Here is a 20,920-nt window from a genome sequence, read left to right as displayed (position 1 = left end):
GAAAACCACCTATAATGGAAAAATAAAAATCATTTGAAAAAGAACTAATAATTCAAACATCTAATGTCACAATTGCTGTGTATTGTAGATGGTTGAAATTTTGGTTAAATAACTGGCCGAAGGATGATTAAATTTATTTTGGGGTATGCTTTCAATGTATTCCTCATAGAATCATCTTCTTGTCTATCCCATTGTATTCAAGGATGCATTATGTTCCTAAAAACCTGAGCTTGAAGACTTACAGTCACTGTTTGAATCCTTCCACTTATTTTTCATTTGATGAATTTCACATTCTTCAATTGAACAAACATCATTTGAATCAATTTCCTATTTTCATCTCCCACTGGTCTTTATGGTAATTAGAAAATCTCCTAAGTTTCTCTTACTAGCAGACTCTCTCAGTTTTGATCCAGTTTACACACTGCTGCTAGAGTAATTTTTCTACTAGTGGAAGGAAACCAAACCCAAAGAAAACTAAACCAAAAAATAAAGAAACAAACCAACAAAGTTTTCAATATAAAAGTCTTCCAATTGGCAATCAAATTAAAAATCAGCTTCTTGGATGGATGGCCAATATTTTTCATTCTTTCATTCAAATCATTTTTCGTGTTGTCATATGTTTTCTCCACATGTGTACCATATTCCAGAATTACCCACAGTGGCATGGATAGATGGTTCATACCCAACAGCCCTTCCCCCTTGCTAAAAGAACCCCGGTTTTCTTTAGGAATTACCTTGCACAGTGCCAGGGTATGAATCATGGTGGATTCTTTTTCCTTTTGCTAGCGGTTAATCTGAAGCGGTTTTGTGACCCAGCTCTGGCCAATTAAATATAGAGAAATTCTGCCATGGAACATTTTGAGGAATATTTTTCTCCCTTATAAAAGAGATGTATAAGCAATGGTTCCCCCACATCTTGCCTTTTTGCTTTGTTGTATTATGAGAACCTGATGTCTGAAGTTACACCAGCATCTTGTGACCATGAGGCAACAAGGAAACAAAAGTCTGTAAGCTGAGGAAAGTGAAGTAGAGGATGGAAAAAAAAAAGGGTGCTAGAAAATACTAGCACTGCTGAGATAATCTGGAATCTTTTGTCCTAAGACTTTTTAATATCTTAAAAGATATAAAATTTCCTTAAAATATCAACACTTTCTGTTTTCATTCATCATTTGCAAAACAATACTTCAACATCTGGAATGTATCATGGCTTTACTTGGTTCTTTATAGAGAACTTGGACTTGTTCTTCCCTCTCTTGCCCCCATTATATCTAACCATCCTTGGATTCCAGCTCATATGTTTCCTCCTTTGTAAACTCTATTCTGATCCTCTCATTTAAATGCTAACTCTACTTTCTATAGAGTCAAATTACATTCCACTATTTCCTTTTTCCAATTTATCTGTGTTAATGAATCTCAGTAACTAAGTATGAAATTTACTTTCTGCTCAATAGCAACCTCAGAGGATGATTTTTGTATAATAGGCACTTATTAAACGTATTTTATTCTGAGTCATCAATAATGGTCTGTGAAGTCCCATCAGTCTGTGAAAGATCTGATATTCAATCACACTCCAGTTCTCACTCCAGCTATTGAGTAGACTCGTGGCAAGAATAGAGTTTATAATTCCACTTGGTAAAAATCCTTTAATTCGCCAAGGATTAAATCCATTCATCCTCTATACAAAATGATTAATTCCTTTGAAATAGTATTACCACCTTTCCCTAGAGGAAAAAGACAATAATTCATACATTTTTCAAGATAGGTAAACATTACTGCAAGATATATATAGATATACTGCACATACTTCTTTCTGTGTGTGTGTGTGTATGTGTGTGTGTGTGTGCATATGTGTATTTTAAGTGCATGTGTATGTATTATGGTACCTATCTCAAAGTAATATGTCTGTAATATACTTTCCCTAATTGAAGTTGTTTATTTACAGAAGGGATTTAATAACTGCACAATTATAGCTTAATCCAAAGCTTCCTTATACTTGGGAACATATATATATATAAACACATTTCAATTAAAAGAAACTTATTTATGTACATGAATTTCTTTTATTACTGAAAAACAACAACAGCAACACACCCAAAAATGAAAAGCTCTAGAACAAAGCCAAACATACATGTTATTAGTAGGTGTTAACAGTATTATTAATAACCTATTATATCATTACAGTAACCAAAACTAAGCATGCTGAGGAGTTTACATCTTTGGCAATAACCATATGAACACTGTTGCTCTAAGTGACCATCACAGGTGAGGGAAGAAGCTTGTGCTTCCTGTCAGAGGGCAAGCGTGAATTGCTGAGTTGACAGCAGAGGTGAAAGCATTCACTTTTGTTGAAGCTTTGGATATTTTAGAATTTTTAGGAAAAGGAAAGGGAAAGCTGGTATGAAGTATTTCACAGAAATATTTGCAGTAATAATTGAATGTGACATCAACAAAATCAGGCAATGAGAAGGCAGGCATGAATGAACTATACTGCTGAAAATACTCTATAACAAAGAAGCCAAAGCTAATGAAAGTGTAAAGGCTTACACTTTCACACCAAGGTACAGAGCCTGCTTCATACTAGAATAAACATCTATCTTTGTCATTAACTCTGTAAATGACAACAACTGACCAATCAAAAAATCTTTGTTGGATATGGAAAAAAGGGAGCTGTTTTGCACTACTGGTGGAGATGTAAATTGGTACAGCCCTTGTGGAAAACAGCTCAGAGACCTTCCTCAAAAAATTAAAAACAGAACTACCAAGGCGTTCCCATCATGGCTCAGTGGTTGCCAAATCTGACTAGCATCCATGAGGAGGCAGGTTCGATCCCTGTCCTCGCTCAGTAGGTTAGGGATCTGGCATTGCTGTGAGCTGTGGTGTAGGTTGCAGACGTGGCTCAGATCCTGCATTGCTGTGGCTGTGGCGGAGGCGGGCAGCTACAGTTCCAATTCAGCCCCTAGCCTGGGAACTTCTATATGCCATAGGGCAGCCCTAAAAAAAAGCAAAGACAAACAAACAAACAAAAAACAGAGGTAACATATGATCCAGAAATTCCATTTTGGAGTATATACCCATAGGAAGTGAAATCACTATCTTGAAGAGATATTTGTATTTCTGTGTTTATTATAAAGCTGTATGTTATTGATAGTAGCCATGATATGGCAATAATCTAAGTGTTCATCTATGGATGAATAAAGTGATCTCTCTCTCAATATATGTATATTGATATATACACACATATATGTATGGATGTTATTCAGAAATGAGAGAGGAAGAAATGCCGTTTTTAACAACACAGATGAACCTTAAGTTGGTTGCACATGAGGTAAGTCAGACAGAGAAAGATAAATACTGTGTGATACACATATCTGGAATTTAAAATATCTGAACTTCTAAAAACAGACTAGAGTATAATTTCCAGGGACTAGGCAGTTGGGGAAATTGGGAGATGTTGGTTTAAGGGTACAAGATCCTAGTTATAAGATGAATGGTTTATGATGATGTAATGTATGGCATGGTGACTATAGTTCACAATAATATACTCTGTACTTGAAAGTTGCTAAGAGAGTAGATCTTAAATGTTCTCACCACACCAAAAAAAGCAAAGAAAAGAAAAAAAAGAAAAGAAAAGAAATAGTCATGCGAGGTGAGAGAGGTGTTAACTAATCCAACTGTGGTAGCTATTTTGTAATGCATAAGTGTATCAAATCAACATATTGCACATCTTAAACTTACACAAGGTTATATGTCCATTATATCTCAATAAAGCTGGGAGCTTCCAAGGGTGCAGGAGTTTTTCCTCTTTCCACCTCCCTCCTAGGCATGCAGCCAACCCACCCTTTTTAGTTCTCCTTTCCTTTCCCTTTTTTCTTTCTTTTGTCCTATTCGTTTTCTTGAAGTTTTTCCTGCTCTATACATGTGGGTAGATTTTCAATATATTTGTGGAAATAGGTGAGCCTCACATCCTACTCCTTCACCACCCTCTTTTCTCCTAACCACTATGGAAACAGTATGGAGGGACCTCAGAAAACTTAATGTAGAACTACCATGTGATCTAGCAATTCCCCTCCTAGGCGTATATCTCAACAAAACATTCATTCAAAAAGATACATGCAGGAGATCCCGTCGTGGCTTAGCGGTTAATGAACCTGACTGGCAACCATGGGGATGTAGGTTTGATTCCTGGCCTTGCTCAGTGGATTGGGGATCCGGCGTTGTCATGAGCTGTGGTGTGGGTTGCAGATACATCTCAGATCCCACATTGCAGTGGTGTAGGCCAGCGGCTGCAGCTCTGATTCAATCCCTAGCCTGGGAACATCCATATGCTGCAGGTGTGGCCCTAAAAAGACAAAAGACAAAAAAAAAAAAATACATGCACTCCTATGTTCACTGCAGCTATTCACAATATCCAAGACATGGAAACAACCTGACAGATGAATGGATTAAGAAGATGTGGTGCATATACATAATGGACTACTACTCAGCCGTAAAAATGACAAAATAATGCCATTTGCAGCAATACAGAGGAAACTAGGAGATTCTCATACTAAGTGAAATAAATCAGCAAGAGAAAGACGAATACCATATGATATCATTTACATGTGGAATCTAAAATACAGAATAAATGATCCTATCTACAAACAGAAATAGCTAACAAACATGGAGAGAAGAGTTGTGGTTGCCGTGGGGTGGGAAGGGAGGTGGGAGGGGAGTGGGATGAATGAGGAGTTGGGGTTAGTAGATGCAAGTTACATTTGGAATGGATAAGCAATGGGTTCCTACTGTATAGTACCTACTGTATATCTCTTGTGTTGGAAAATGATGAAATATACATATACATACATATATACATATACATAAAAAATGTATACGGGAGTTCCCATTGTGGCGCAGTGGTTAACGAATCCGACTAGGAACCATGAGGTTGCGGGTTCGATCCCTGCCCTTGCTCAGTGGGTTAACGATCCGGCGTTGCCGTGAGCTGTGGTGTAGGTTGCAGACGCGGCTCGGATCCCGCGTTGCTGTGGCTCCGGCGTAGGCTGGCAGCTACAGCTCCGATTGGACCCCTAGCCTGGGAACCTCCATATGCCGCAGGAGCGGCCCAAAGAAATAGCAAAAAGACAAAAAAAAAAAAATGTATATGTATGTGGGACTGCATCACTTTGTTGTACAACCGAAACTGAAGAAACATTATAAATCGACTATATTTTAATTAAAAAAAAGCTGGGAAAAATCTTTATTAAGTGCCTGTTAAACTTAAGCCTCTTTCCTGGTGCTGAAATATAGTGGACATGATACATACCTGCATGGAGCTTCAGACCCTTGACTGTGCCCTACTGTCGCATTCTCACCCAGGGCTTCATAAAATTATTCAAAATTCTGGATGGATCAACATACACAAATCAATCAACGTCATACACCGCATTAATAAAAGAAGAGTCAAAAATCATATGATCATCTCAATAGACGCAGAAAAAGCATTCGACAAAGTCCAACATCCATTCATGATCAAGACCCTAACACTTTTTAATCTTCCTTAGAGGTTTTATTTTTCCATTTTCAAATACCAAAGAAAATTATGTTTAATTGAACCATCAAAATTTAATTAAATTGACTAGTTGATGAATTTTTATGTTCAACATTGAAAAAAAATCTATGCCTTCCTTTGGGTTTACTCTTCTTACCTTGCAGATAGATAGCTAGGTAAATGATAGGATAGGTATATAGATGATAGATACATGATAGATTAAAAAAGAAAGCAAGAAAGATCTTAATTTTATCAGAGAGGATTTTCTTTGGCTATAAAATAACTGTGCATGTCCAATAATATATCTGGATATTATTTTTGATTTCTGATTGATGGGTATTTGCCTAAAGGACTATAACCATATTTCTTATGGAGAAACTATTCTGCATACTTTTCTTGCATTTATAGATGAGTACTATAGAATTACTATAGTTGCCTTTTGGATGTTGATAACTTTAAGGACTATCTTTTCATTCCTGATGTATTGACATCTCAGTGTAATGGGAAAAGTTTAGGTATGAGTTAATTTTAAAGAAACATGCTTAATAGTCAGGTTTCAGACTAAAACAGTTGGACTTTTTTTCAATTCTGGGAAATTTCAAGCAAATCCTCTTTTACTATTTTTCCCTCAATTTTCTTCTGTAACTCTTACCGAATGATAAAGGTTTTTCACTTATTTTACATAATTATTTAAAATTTCTGTTTAGGTTGCCTTAATATTTGAATTATTCATTTGTTTTATGATTTTGAATTCCAGCCTTAATTGGAGTGGGAAAATTTTAGTTTAGTTAGTATCCCTCTCTCTTTACACTTTTCCCTAGGTTTTATCCAGAGGGTCCGGTGTTCCTTTCTCAAAATAATATTGTATCCATTGCAATTCCAGGCAACCTGTAAGCTTGGTCTAGAGAGTGGTCAAGAGGTGATGTAATAGCCTTCTGCTTCCGTGGGCGCAAAACTTTCAGAAATGGGCAATACAAAACACAGAGTACCTCATTCCAGTTCATCTTTCTTTGTGCTTTGGTTGTCTTTGCTTCTTGATTTTGAACACTGATATGACCTTCAGAATTCGGTACTTCATATTTATACTGACTTCTCTGTGGTTAAAGATGGTGTCTGAACGTGAGTTCACTGTGGTATCTTGATTTGTAACCACAATAACATTATTCATATATGTTTAAATTGAAGACTTATTATATACAAAATAATATTAATATGTATGTATATAAATAACCATAGATGAAAGCTATGAACAGATGGCTTAGACTAGAAAAATAGAACTATGAATCTTTTGAAGTCCCCTTGCAAATATTGATTCCCTGATCCCACCCCTTTTTCTCCTTCCCTGACTCTCCAATAACCAGAGTTTGAGACTTGTTACATTCTTGCTTTCCTATTTTATTTATTTTCTTGATAAACACAGGGTATTTATTATACTAGGAACTTGCTTATGCTATTGAATAAGCGTAATTTTTTGGTAATGATGTGAGTGGTTATGGCTGATTTATTTTCCAATTATAGAGTAAGCCATTTTCCTCTTGATATATTTATAATGTTTACAGTTTTTCCCCCTATGAAAACAATACCGCTTGGGTGTTATACATGTCACTCAAGAACCATAGGACTAGAACTTCTGGGATTTGTGTTTTCTATCTACCAAACATTGTTACATTGTTTTCCACATAATGGTTTATATTCATGTCTTGAGTGGCCCTTGTGCCATGTCTTTGCCCATACATGGTATGGTGATTTTTAAAAATTGCCAAAATACTGGGAAAAATAGTACTTCATCATGATTTTAATTTGCATTTTGATAAATACCAATGATGTTGAGAATCAGTTTACATTTTGCTAGGTACCAATGCAGGGAACATACTTTCATGCTTTTGGGCCATTTATCCCTCTGTGAAATAATGTTGATCTATGTTTTAAAAATTCTTACTGCTTTGTGGTATATGTATTATTGATACCAATACTTGTATTACAAATGTCTTCTAGCCTGGAGAATGTCTTCTCATTTTCTATTCAAATTATTTAATAGGGAAGATTAAATTTACCACAGCAGATTGTTTCAAAACCTTCCTTAGGGTTTGTAATTTTCAATCTTATAAGAAATATTCCTCTCGTAATAAAAATTTCTTCTAATAGTTTCAAGTATTAGTATTTTCATGTATTGTTTTTATCCAACTAGTATTAAATTTTATGTATTTTTGTGGCATGTGGATAACAAATGATTACCTCACCATTTTATAGAATCCATTCCTTTCCAAATGATCTGTAATATAATCTCTGTCAGAAATTACATTTGTAAAGACATGTTTGCCAATATCTGAGCTTTCTATTCTGTCCTAATTGCTTCATTTGATATTTGACTAAAGAATAATGTCCTAATTTTATTCTAATAAAAGCCAGATATTTATAAAAAGTCTTATTATATGGAAGGACAAGTCACTCTGACTTTCTCTTCTTTCACTGTGCTTTGGCCTTTTGTTTTATCATAAAAACATTGGAATCAGCTTCTCAAGTTATATACTCACAAACAAATATGTGCATTATCTGTGGGATTTTAATTGAAATTGTATTAAATTTGTTGATCAATATGATGAGAATTGATGCCTTTATGTAGTGAATCTCTCTATCAGTGATTATGTCTATCTCTCCATTACCAGTATGTTCTAAGTAATCTAGAGTCTGTGTAATGGAGAAAATGAGATAAGTTGATAGAAATTGGTGGTCAGTGAATGGGAATCATAAACCTGAGTTGATCTAGGAATTACAGTTATTGGCATTGGGAAGAACTAGGATGTGGCCATGGAAGTTGGTAAATGGGAACGTGTAGAGGATACAATCCTTGGAAGAGATGAATTCATGGAAATAAGAGGCTAAGGCATAGAAGAAGCAACAGATTCAATCTTGATCCCATGAAAATATACATAGGAGCAATGTTGGCAAGACCGATGATGAGCTGCAAGATAAAATCATGGGAAGAATATAAGGAAGAGACCGAGAAAAAATGTGAAAGAAACACAGGCAGCAAAAGTGAAGATTTGGGAGTGATATAAAAGGATGAAGCAGGCTTAATTTTTAGAGAGAAGACTGGCAGAATGTTCTGAAGGCAGCAATGAAGAGCAAGGATGTCAACTCCACATCCAGGCTCCATGGAATAAGCACCAAAGTGGTAACAGTAGATATTATGGAAACTGTGAGGAATGAAGAGGCTAGCATGCAGAAAAGGAAAGCAGCCCGCTGCTTCTGGGGCTGGGCTTCAAAAGACCTAAAGATTTGAAGGGATTAATACGACACTGACGGCCAGGCCGCGATTTTGGGTGGTAGATGAAGAAGGCTGAGATCTGCATATGAGATACCTTTGTGATCCCTGGATGGAGAAGAGGAGATTGGGGAGGATGGATAAGAGTAATTAATCCTCATGGGTAGATCTGTCCTGACTACAGGCAGTGAAACCAAGAAGTCTAGAGAGGTTGGCACCTGTGTCTTCCACTAGGGTGGGGCCAAGTTCACCAACAGCTAATGATGCTTTGGCTCCCTGGGTATAGCTGTGGACCTCTGGGAAATCTAGTTGTTACTCAGAACACAAGGGCCTCTGACAATGACTATGGGAAGCCAGGGGAGCCTGGATCTTAGCACAAGCATGTTTATTCTCTGCTCATTATTGTTAGAGAAATCAGTTACTATGAAGTGGCTTTTAAGAAATCCATTGTTTTCCTTGGTATCCACAATTCCAGAAAAAAAACAAAACAAAACTACTCTTTTACTTAGGAGGCACGGAGGGGAGCCACTTTAAGGGTCACAGTGGAACATTTCAGAACCCTTGAACTTTGGTGAGGCTACTTTCCCCCTTCTGGGTTTGTGTGGAGATGCTCAGCTTAGGTCATGGACAAAGACAGCCTCACGCTCATGAATGTTTTCTTAAATGGAGGCAACAGGGGCATAGGTGACATGCACACATTTCTTGGGCACTGAGACTTTTCCTAGTAAACATATTAGTAGCAAAGTAGCGACGTGATTCTCTGCTTCTTTCTCTACTGCAGTAGACTGCAGAAGAAAAAGAGATGTTTTGCATTCACCCCTGTTAGCAGTACACTGCAGAAGAAAAAGAGATGTTTTGCATTCACCCCTGTTCTCTGCTCCCAACCTCATTCTAGTTTTGTTTTGTTTTGTTTTTTTCTTTTTAGGGCCACACCTGTGGCATATGGACGTTCTCAGGCTAGGGGGTCAAATTGGAGCTGTAGCTGGTGGCCTACACCACAGCCACGCCAGATCCAAGCTGTGTCAATGACCTACACCACAGCTCATGACAACAAAGGATCCTTAACCCACTGAGTGAGGCCAGGGATCAAACCCACAGTTCTCATAGTTGGTAGTCAGATTCATTTCCACTGAGCCAGGATGGGAACTCCTATTCTGTTTTTTTTTTTTTTAATTCCTTCCCTCAATAAAATGTATTTTATGTCAGCTGTGTGTATTATCTCAACCCCATTCTGTAATTACCTAAAAGTCTGAATAATGCAAAACTGTTTTTTATTGTTATTTCATAGATTTCATGTAATGTATTCAATAAGGCTTTTACTGAGAACATATTCAACTACAACCAACTAGGAGCCCTGCAAAATGTTGCAACGCATATATATATAAGTATTAACTTTCTTTTATATTTCGTCTTTAAGTATTTCTTAAAGTCTATAGTCATTCTCCATAAATGTCTAAAAATTGCTAGTTTGAGTACAGGCTTCACATATTATAACGTGCTAAATCTTAATTATCTTTGGGAATAATTATAACAGAACATCAAATAAACATTTTTTGTACTTATATTTAATAAAAGTTTTCTAAATATCAATGATGTATATACAATAGCTCTCTTGACTTTTGGAAATCATGATTTGATGATAAAAGGATCTTTCATGGTTTTCTACATTTCTCACATTCCTCTAAGTTGTGCTATATTGGTTACCTCTGTGTACAAAGGAAGAAATAGAAGAATTAAATGATTTGCCTAGGTTGACTCAATATTTCACCCAATGAATAAGCAATGAGATCCTGCTGTATAGCACAGGAAACTATAAACAGTCACTTGTGATGGAGGATAATGTGAGAAAAAGAATATATATATATATATATGTATGTATGTACTAATATATATATATATAAGACTGGATCACTTTGCTGTATAGTGGAAAACTGACAGAACACTGTAAACCAATAATGGAAAAAATAAAAGTCATTATAAAAAAATTTCACCCAATGATGAGATAATTGTATTTGAACCCAGTAGACAAATCCAAAAGCCTAAATGATTCACCAATACAGTATATACCTACTCCTGCTTGAATTAAAGATTACAAGTCATTTGTAAATGCATTTTAACCTAATTCTATTCATATACATTAATAATATTACTCATTAAAAGGCATTGTGTACATTTTATGTGTCAGGCTGTGTGGTAAATGAATTTGTGATATATAAGCCTCCTTTAAGCCTCAGCATAGTATAATGTGGAAATGATCCCCATTTGATAAGAAGCAAAACATTTTATTTGTCCAAAATCCCATTCCTATTAAGCAGAATTGCTGGGAGGGAGTCAAAGGCAGTCAGACTCCAGACCCTGCAATGTTAGTTGAGAATTTAGTTCCAGTAATTCAGCAAAGATCCAGGTTGTAACAAATATATTCTTTCCAAGGTTATAATGCCTGAAATTTTATTGTCTCTATAGACGATTATATAACTTAGGCACAATAGTTTTAGAGCAATTGGATCGGTCAACTATCAGTGTCTTAAATTCAGAAGATTTTTTTTCTTGGTTTTGTGCTAAATTCTAAAGTTAAAATCAAATGCCTTATTTGCACAAAAGCCCCAGCACATTCCCTGTTTTCTCCATTAGTTTTATCCCAGTGAACATTGTACTAGTCCTAACGATTTGATGAGGGTGATGAAGTGAATTAATCCTCCAGATTTTGAAGGCTTGTGGAGCTATGCCCTTTTGGAAGCATTTTTGTCCCAGGAATGTCAAAGCTGGCAACTCTGACAGCACTTTGTTCCCCCATCTGTCCCATACATTTAGGGCTGGTGTAAAGTGAAGAAAGGATTTCATACCGTGCAAGCTGGCCTTTCCTTTTTTGTGTTGCCACAAAATTCCTCTAAGAAGTCACCTGTGTGTTGAGACTTCTGTGACTGTCCAGGTGGAATTGTTCTGTTTTCTGAAAAATCTTGATGAAGTTTAAAAATGACAGACAAGGAGTTTCCATCATGGCTCAGCAGTAGTGAATCCGACTAGTATCCATGAGGACGTCAGTTCCATCCCTGGCCTCGATTAGTGGGTGAAGGATCTGGCTTTAATCCGGCTTTGCCATGAGCTGTGATGTAGGTCACAGATGTGGCTCAGATCCCACCTTGCTGTGGCTGTGGCTGTGGCCAGCAGCTGTAGCTCTGATTTGACCCCTAGCCTGGGAACTTCTATAATGCCGCAGCTGCAGCCCTAAAAAGCAAAAAGCAAAAAAAAAAAAAAAAAAAAGACAGACAAATAAATAAATAAAAATGAAACCCAGCATTTCCATATTACTTGAGATAGATTAGGCTATGCTCTGCTGACAAATACAGCCCAGATGTTTAGTGGATTTATGCATACAAAGTCTGGCTCAGATGCTGTGCTAGGGCAACTTCCTTTCAAACAACACCTCAGGGTCCAGAATGATGAAGCACAAAGCTTCTAGGGCAAGTGAACCCCTGGGGTAAGGCAGAATGTTAAGTGCCTTAGCTCAGAAGTAATAGGGACCAGTCTCACAGTCCTTTGATTAAAACTGGTCAGAAGGTCCCAACTAATTAATGTATAAGAGCAGGAAAGAGGAAGTGAGAGAGGATTACTGGATAAGAGTTAGCACTAGTAATCTGTACCACAGCCACCACCCTGTCATTCAAGAGATTGGTCTTTCAATATTCCAGCCTTTTTGAAGTTGCAGATTACATAATCTTTTTTTTTTTTCTTTTTTAGGGCCACACCTACAGTATATGTAAATTCTCAGGCTAGGGGTCAAATCAAAGCTACAGCTGTGCCTACACCACAGCCACAGCAACATGGGATCTGAGCTGTGTCTGTGACCTATACCACAGCTCAGGCAATGCCTGATCCTTAATCCACTGAGAAAATCCAGGGATCGAACCCACATCCCCATGTATACTAGGTGGGTTCTTTACCACTGAGCCACAATAGGAAGTCCAGATTACATACTCTATTTCATCATCCATATGAGAATGTAGCCTTGATTGTTTTAGAAATTTATTTTGAAAGGGAAAATGAAATCGACCACTTTGAGGGGGATTCATTAGCCCTATTTTTTTTTGCCTGTGATGTTTGGAAAGATGGTTTATGGACAATTGTAATACGAAAGATTGTATATTGGATTATTTTCTCAAGCAATAGATAGCTAGAAGCAGAGATATACACTTGTAGTCGTCTCCAAAATACTGTAATCTCTAACACATGAGGCATTCAGGAGTTTTGAGAGCCTCTGAATAAGGGATGTGGTCCTAGATGAGTTATTTAATCTCTTCTAGATATATTTCCTTAAATGGAGGTAAGAAACATAGCAACATCTTTTGTAGAGTTGTATTACGTGAGAACAATTCATGTAAAGGAATTATAATAGTTCTCTCATTTACTAAAACACTGTGAAGTTAGGAAGTACTACAGAGAGCTGAAAAGGTGACAAGTGTGTCTATGTTAGATCTGAGCCAAACCCAGGTACATACATCATTAGTTACCTACAGATTCCCCATATGCTAAAACACTATTAAAGGCTTTCCACGAGTAATCATTAACATGCCTCGGGGAGCCATTAAATAAAAACTTATTCTAACACATCTTAACCTGATAGTTTGTTTTTAATATCTTTGATGATTTCTCCTGCTCTTGTTCTGTTATTTTTAACATTAAGACCCTTTCTGTGGATTTGATACTTTCCCCAGAGAACATATAAACCTAGGAATGTTTAAATTATGATTCTTGTAGGCCTAGAAAAATTGGGTAATGAGGAGCTCCTGCTGCAGTGCAGTGGGTTAAGAATCCAACTGCAGCAGCTCAGGTCCCCAGTCCAGCGTAGTGGGTTGAGGATCCAATGTTGCCACAGCTGCGACATGGGTTGGAGCTATGGCTTGGGTTCAACCCCTGGCCTGGGAACTTCCATATGCTTTGGGTGCAGCCCAAAGAAAGAAAGAAAGAAAGAAAGAAAGAAAGGGAGAAAGAGAGGGAGGGAGGGAGGGAAGAAGGAAGAGAAAAAAAGAAAGAAATATAGAGTTTTTAGTACTCTTTAACTTCATGGTTATGGTTGTATTATGGGTTGAACTGTATACCCTTCCGAAGTGATACTTTGAAATCCTAATTACTAGGACCTCTGAATGGGAATTTATTGGGAAACAGAGCCCTTGTGGATGTAAGTAGTTCAGATGAGGTCATACTGGAGTAGATGGGCCCTAAACCATATGACTGGAGTCCCTATAAGAGATGGGAATTTAGACCCAGGGACACACACAGTTGAAGACAAGGTGAAGAAATGAGGGAGAACCATTTACAAGCCAAGGGATACCTGCAGCTACTGCCTTCAGAAGAACCAATGCTGCCAACAGCCAACCTCAGACTTCTGGCCTCCAGACCCACAAGACAATGCATTTCTGTTTCTAAGCCAAGCAGTTGTGGTACTTTGTTATGACGGCCCTAGGGAAGAAAAAATACAGCTTGTCATACATTTTATTTTATTTATTTAATTTCATTTATTATTTTGGCCAGGGATCTAACCTGCACAACTACAGTGACCTGAGCCATAGCAGTGACAATGTCAGATCCTTAACCTGATGAGCCACCAGGGAACTCCAGTTGTACATTTTAATCTTACATGCATTTAAGCCCCACTAGGAATTATTGGTATTTATTTACATTGCCAGAACTTTAGGAGGAAATCTGGCAGTGTCAGATGTAATCTGAGATATCCTATACAGAAGCAGTTGCCAAACAGATGATCATAAACTATAAAACTCTTAAGCTAGGTATAAAATTAGATTAGTAAAACATGTAATTATTATTATTATATATATATTTTTTTGCTTTTTAGGGCCACACCTGTGGATATGGAGGTTTCCCAGGCCAGGGGTTGAATCAGAGCTACAGCTGCACAACACAGCCGCAGCAACGCCAGATCTGAGCCGCTTCTGTGACCTACACCACAGTTCACGGCAACTAACCTGATGAGTGAGGCCTGGGATAGAACCCACAAACTCATGGTTCCTAGTCGGATTGGTTTCCGCTGCACCATGATGGGAACTCCAAAAATATAATTTCTTGTAGAGGGAATTTTTTCATTCCAACTGTCCAGAGCATTATGTTTTCCAGACTAATCTGTGAAACTCTGTTACTAAAGTTTACACGTGGGGAAGACATATCTTTTCACTCCTTGTTGCCTCAATAGTCAGTCAAGTTTAATCACTCATACGCAAACTAGTTAAAGATAGAATAATGCCCTTTGTGGAATTTCCTATTGTGGCTCAGCGGTAATGAGCCCAACTAGTATCCATGAGGCTTTGGGTTTGATCCCTGGCCTTGCTCAGTGGGTTAAGGATCTGGCGTTCTGTGGCTGTAGTGTAGGCTGGCAGCTGTAGCTCTGATTGGACCCCTAGCCTGGGAACTTCCATATGACGAGGGTGTGGCCCTAAAAATCTAAAGCCAAAAAAGAAAATGTTCTTTGTTGGCAGGGCAAGGTGTTTTTTTAAAATATTGATGGGTTTCTCAATGGATTTAATATAAAACTAAACGTATTTCTAGCCTTTGGACTTCAGAAGACAGATGAACACATGGTAACAGAAAATCAATGTGCTTTTTGGCATCAGAACCATATCTTAGCTTTTTAGAATTTAGTGTCTATATGTATTGCATAGAGCAATACTTTCTCAGGTTTTTATTCAGGTGATTCCTGATTAATTCAAATGATTTGTGTGTGTGTATGCAGATTTGAATTAAGTTTGAGATAAATTAATTCATGGAGTCCTTTTGCCTCCAATAAGATGAAGGAAGCTTTGTTTTCAGAGCTAAAACTATTGTTAGTGAGGCGCTAAACTTGAACTTTCAACACAGATAAAATTTCTCTTTTTAGTTTGCTTGTTCCCTTTTCTCCCATTTATATTGGGACAACAAACACTCGATGTTATACAATATCCTCCTAGGAGCCATTTAATGTGCGTCTAAGTGGGAAAAAAAAATGTGTGGACACTAAATCAAGTTTCTTTATTTTACCCAGGAGGTGCTACTGTAATGTTTGTGAGGCCAGAGTACACAAGGCAGAGATCAAGCTTGAACGTAAACTTCTCATTGTTAGCTTTAGTTTGCCAGTTTGAATCTTTTCCTTTCTTTTTGATGTGAGGCATTAATTTTCCCAATTTTGTATCCTCAGGTGGAATTCTATGAATATAAAATTTATTTTTGTAAAACAAACCTTGGTAGGAGTTACCTAGTGGCAGAGTGGTTTAAAAGGATCTGGCATTGTCACTGCTGTGGCACTGGTTTGATCCCTGGCCCAGGGAACTTCTTCATGGCCAGTGCACTCCTCCCCTCCCCCTAAAAAAATGAATCATAGTAAAGGAAAAATCCTGAAGATACTCATTGTCCCTGACAAGCAGACTTCAATAATCACCTTCAACTGCCATCCTTAGCTAATATCTCCAGGGCTATATTGTCAAATTATTATGTGTTTATTTTGACCTTGTAAGTAACAATCATGCCTTATTGTTTTTGATCTCCTAGTATGGAACTCATTCTGTTACATCACTTGAACGTGCTTGAGCTTTGATGATAAACCTTCAAGGTTTGTGTTTAGTGTCATCAGGTCTTCTCTCTAGGTTCAAAGACTTGTAGGAAGCACTGATATGTAAAGATTATGGGGTTAGCTTAGTTTGGGGTTAGCGGCTGTCTGGGTTTATAGAACCAGATATGCTTTTGTTTCACTGTTTCTAAGCTTTAAGATTAGTTATTTAATGTTATGATCATAAAAATATAACTATTAAAGCTACTCTATCATTATTCTCTTATATTTTATAAGAATAAACTGAAACACAGAAAACTGTTCATGGTAGTCAAAGTTGGAAGTGGTGGAGACAGAATTTGAGCTCTGACCTAGCTTTCAATGCACATTTCACGCACATTGAAGTAATATCCCTGCCTCAAAACCCTCCTAGTAAAGTATGATGGCTCCGTTGCTTAAAGTCACTGCTTTAACTACACTCACCATGTGGGTGAAATATTTATGACTGCAGAAATTGGGTTTTGGAAGTTTCTCAACTGTAATGAAAACTTGGCTCTTCTATCTTGACCCAATTTCTCCATTAATATCTCTTTGGAGTAACTGATAGGATGGTTCTGTTGCCCTTGGGATTATTCTTGAAAGAAGCATCCTCTAATTAATATTCAGTTCTCTATTGCTATAGCACATGGAACAGACATAACAGGCCCTTAATATTTCCTTCTCCACTTTCTCTTTAATATTTCATTTATTTCATTATTATTATTATTTTTGTCTTTTTGCCTTTTCTTGAGCCACTCCCACGGCATATGGAGGTTTCCAGGCTAGGGATCTAATTGGAGCTGTAGCCACCGGCTTACACCAGAGCCACAACAACACGGGATCCGAGCCGCGTCTGCAACTGACACCACCGCTCATGGCAACGCCAGATCATTTACCCACTGAGCAAGGCCAGGGATCGAACCTGCAACCTCATGGTTCCTAACCACAACGTCATGACGGGAACTCCTACTACTTCATTTAATAATTTAAAATATTCTTTGAGTTCCCATCCTGGCTCAGTGGAAAGGAATCTGACTAGTATCCTTGAGGACACAGGTTCTATCCCTGGCCTTGCTCAGTGGGTTAAGGATACAGCATTGCCATGAGCTTCGGGGTAGGTCACAGAGGTGGCTCAGATCCTGAATTGCTGTGGCTGTGGTGTAGGCCAGCAGCTATAGCTCTGATTTAAATCCTAGCCTCCTAGCCTGGGAACCTCCATATGCCTCAGGTGTGGCCTTAAAAAAACAAAAAAACAAACCAAAATAAACAGAGAAAACAACAACAAAAAATTCTTCTTTACATTTTCTGCTAGACTTTGTCCTTTTGGTTTAGAGTCCTGATTCCTAAATTTTGGAAGACGAATGCAATGCCTATCCACCTCTCCATCTGCATTTGAAAGTCTATCTTTCTAAATCTTTTAAATAATACATATATGTATATTCTTCTTATATACACACACACACATACAGTATTCCTCTCTGTCTATATATACTATTATTAAATACATATAGTATTTTTAAATATGTAGTATTTATATATAGTATTCTTAAATATATATACACACATAATATTCTTAAATATATATCATTCTTTATATAGTTTTATATATATATTCTTATTGAGATATATATATATTTATATATGGAATTCTATGGCTACTTCTTTGGCCTTTGCTTTGCTGTATTATATGCTTATTCATCCCTCTTATATAGAAAACATGAGTTACTTTTTAGCCCAAATCTCATTGCTTTTTTTCTCAATTTTCATTCTTTGAAAACATGTCTTCTCTTGATAATTGATTCTCAAGTCCATTAACCTGATTCTAAAGCTTATCCTGGGCTCCAGTTTGATATTTCTAACTCTCTGTTCAGCTAATTGCTCTTGTTATCATATAATCACCTCACATGCTCCCTGCTTACACATTTCCTTCAAAACTGACTGTACTTTCAGGTAACTGCCCTACTTCTATTTTTGATATAACTATCCTTTCAGATTATCAGATTCAGATTTTCCTCTGCAAACTCAACTCCCACCAGAGTTGACTCTGATTTGTCATCTTTGTTTATTCCTTTCTTTTTCTCTCTCACGGCCATTATTACTTCAATATCTGAGCTTTAAATAGCCACTTGAACTGTTCTTGCCTTCAGTTTCCTCCCCTATTTGAATTCTGCTGATGTAATGCTGGTACTTCTAACCTTAAACATTTAACACATACTTTCTTTAGTCAGTTATATTTAACGGTTTTCCAGTGTCACCTTGCAAAATACATATTCTTTAGACCTACAGTAAGGACTCTTGCAATCTGTCTTTAAACTCCATTTGTAACCTCATTTCCTACTATTTTTCTACAAACACTTCAATCTGATCAAAAATCAAATGACCTGAACTTTGAAAATGTGACTCTGTATTTAAGAAGAGTTAAAATATATACATATCGTATGTCTACTTACTATGGTAAAATATATCTTTTTATATATTCAGTAAAATTTGTTCTTGAGGAGTTTCTATTGTGGCTTAGCGGGTTAAAAAGCTGACATAGTGCCCGTGAAATGAGTTCCATCCCTGACCTTGCTCAGTGGGTTAAGGATATGACGTCGCAAGCTGTGGCATAGGTCATGATGCAGCTTGGATCTGGTGTCACTCTGGCTGTGGCAGCAACTGCAGCTCTCATTTGACCCCTGGCCCAGGAACTTCCATATGCCTCAGGTGTGGCCCTAGAAAGAAAAAAAAAAAAATTGTTGTTGAGAAGTTTCAACTGCTGTGGAGGCTAGTGTAAGTGATAAATGGAAGTAAAATTTTTTGTGTTATGTTTTTCTCTGATAAAACATGGACTGACTGTCTTAGAGCTTGTTCTATGCTTTTCTGTTATCTTTGTGATCCACTGGAATCTGGTAATTATGGTAACATTAAAAAATGTATGGTTATTCTTAGTTTCTAACATTAATTCAACAAGATGCTTATTGTATTTTTTATTATTATCAGTTTTGTTTTTTTTTTTTTCTTTTTAGGGCTGTACCTGTGGCATATGGAAATTCCCAGGCTAGGGGTCGAATCTGAGCTGCAGCTGCCAACCTATGCCACAATCACAACATCCCAAAATGCTTATTTTAGTTATTAAAATAATTGTTTTGAAGATACCTAAAGACTTTTACGAACTAACGTGGGCTAAAAAATCATAATCATGGTGATAAGGAAGCAACCTTATATGTAACATGCAAATTTTTAGTGTAATTGACGGAACAAAATTGCATTTTTAACCTTATAACAGTAGAATAAATACGATAGTTGAGAAAACTGAGTTTAAGTAATTTGTTTAAAATTACATAGTAATGTCAAAGTCAAGATATGATTCTTAGAACATGGTGCTCAAGCAATCTCAACCCCAGACACACAGTGTTTGAAAGCATTCCACAGCAGGAACACAGGGACTCCAGCTTCAGACTATTGATGTCAAAGCCCATATATGATAATTACTCGCTGTATCCCTGTGGGCAAATTGGTTAATATCTCCAAGCCTCAACTTTCTCATTTATAAATGAGCAATATATTGCAACTCTATGAGACTGATTTTTACAAGATTGAATGGAATAACAAAAATTATCTAGCACCATGTCTAACACATAGGTAGTCAATAAATAACCTATATAAGTAATAATGGTAATATCAGTAAACAATAAAAATCTTTTTGTTGGCCTTCTTTCCTTAGTTGGAGAAAACATTTTAAAAATCAGATGAAAAGGCAAGGAAAATAATTTACACTTTTTTTTTTTTTTTTTTTTTTTTTTTTACGACCACATCTGGGGTCATATGGAAGTTCCTAGGCTGGGGATGAAACCTGAGCCCCTGCCACCTATACTGTAGCTCTGGCAACTCCAGGTCCTTAAACTCCTTGTACATGGCCTGAAATTGAACCTGTACTTCCACAGTAACCTGAGCCTTTGCAGTTGGATTCTTAACACACTGTGCCACAGCAGGAACTCCTATGCCTACTTCAAGGGTTCTAAGCCCACCTCTTTTTAATGTTTCAGTACATTCCTTTTCTTATATTATCTTCCATCATTGTCTATCCCAAGGGACTGGACTTAGTTCCCTGTGCTATACAGTTGGGCCTCATTGCTTATCCATTCTAAATCCAATAGTTTTTGTCAACTAACCCAAAACTTCTGATCCATCCCACTCCCTCCTCCCTCCCCCTTGCCAACCACGAGTCTGTTCTCCATGTCTGTGAGTCTGTTTCTGCTTTGTAGATAGGTTCATTTGTGCCATATTTTAGATTCCGCAGATAAGTGATATTGTATCATGTTTGTCTTTCTCACTTTCTTCTCTAGAGAATCTCTTGTTGCATCCATGTTGCTGAAAATGGTATTATTTTGTTCTTTTTGTGGCTGAGTAGTATTCCATTGTTCATATGTACCACATCTTCTTAATCCATTCATCTGTTAATGGACATTTAGGCTGCTTTCTTGTCTTGGCTCTTGTTAATAGTGTAGCAATGAACAATGGGTACATGTATCTTTTTGAATGGAAGTTTTGTCCAGATATAGGCCCCGGAGTGGGA

Source organism: Sus scrofa, chromosome 1, assembly GCF_000003025.6.
Source record: "Sus scrofa isolate TJ Tabasco breed Duroc chromosome 1, Sscrofa11.1, whole genome shotgun sequence".
Classification (NCBI taxonomy): domain Eukaryota; kingdom Metazoa; phylum Chordata; class Mammalia; order Artiodactyla; family Suidae; genus Sus; species Sus scrofa.
Note: the sequence above shows the minus strand (reverse complement) of the source record.